Here is a 1418-nt window from a genome sequence, read left to right as displayed (position 1 = left end):
TATTCTCCTCTATACTGCTTGCATTAGAGTAGTGTAGCATGTTACTGCTTTCGTTAATCCTATTCTGATGCATAGCCTGACATTGTCGCTACATCTGTTGATACCTTACCTGCAATCCTAAATGCTTAGTATAGGATGCTAGTCTATCATCATTGGCCTTACATTCTTGTCAGTCTGCCTTGCTATACTATCGGGCCGTGATCACTTGGGAGGTGATCACGGGTATATACTATACATACATACATACTATACAGATGGTGACTAAAGTCGGGTCAGCTCATTGAGTACCCGCAAGTGATTCTGACGAGGGGGCTGAAAGGACAGGTGGCTCCATCCCGGTAGAGGTGGGCCTGGGTTCCCGACGGCCCCCGACTGTTACTTTGTGGCGGAGCGACAGGGCAGGTTGAGACCACCTAGGAGACAGGTGGGCCTGGCCTTGTTCGGCATTCGCGGGTACTTAACACGCTTAACGAGATCTTGGTATTTGATCTAAGTCTGGCTACTGGCCTATACGCACTAACCATCTACGTGGGAGTAGTTATGGGTATCCCGACGTCGTGGTATCAGCCGAAGCACTTCAGACGTCAGCGACGGAGCGGCGCGCGCCGGATTGGAACGTAAGCCTGCTCTTGTATTAAGGGGGCTAGTTCTGCTTCCGGCCGCCCTCGCAACGTGCAGGTGTGCTATGGGCGATGGGCCCAGACCCCTGTGCGCTTAGGTTTAGACCGGCGTGCTGGCCTCTCTGTTTTTCCTAGGTGGGGCTGCGACGTGTTGATCTTCCGAGGCCGGGCATGACCCAGGAAAGTGTGTCCGGCCAAATGGGATCGAGCGTGTTGGGCTATGTGGTGCACCCCTGCAGGGAAGTTAATCTATTCGAATAGCCGTGATCTTCGGTAACAGGACGACTTGGAGTTGTACCTTGACCTTATGACAACTAGAACCGGATACTTAATAAAACACACCCTTCCAAGTTCCACAGACAACTCGGTGATCGCTTTTCCGCAGGGCGACGAGGAGAGGATCGCCGGGTAGGATTATGCTATGCGATGCGACTGGAGATGCGCTTGGAGATGCTACCTGGATATGCTACTTGGAGACGCTACTTGGAGGACTTCAATCTACTCTCTTCTACATGCTGCAAGACGGAGGCTGCCAGAAGCGTAGTCTTCGACAGGATTAGCTATCCCCCTCTTATTCTGGCATTCTGCAGTTCAGTCCACTGATATGGCCTCCTTACACATATACCCATGCATATGTAGTGTAGCTCCTTGCTTGCGAGTACTTTGGATGAGTACTCACGGTTGCTTTCTCCCTCTTTTCCCCCTTCCCTTCTACCTGGTTGTCGCAACCAGATGCTGGAGGCCTGGAGCCTGACGCCACCGTCGACGACGTCTACTACCCCGGAGGTGCCTACTACT

The sequence above is a fragment of the Triticum dicoccoides genome, chromosome 1B, assembly GCF_002162155.2.
Source record: "Triticum dicoccoides isolate Atlit2015 ecotype Zavitan chromosome 1B, WEW_v2.0, whole genome shotgun sequence".
Taxonomy (NCBI): domain Eukaryota; kingdom Viridiplantae; phylum Streptophyta; class Magnoliopsida; order Poales; family Poaceae; genus Triticum; species Triticum dicoccoides.
This window is presented reverse-complemented; position numbering follows the sequence as displayed.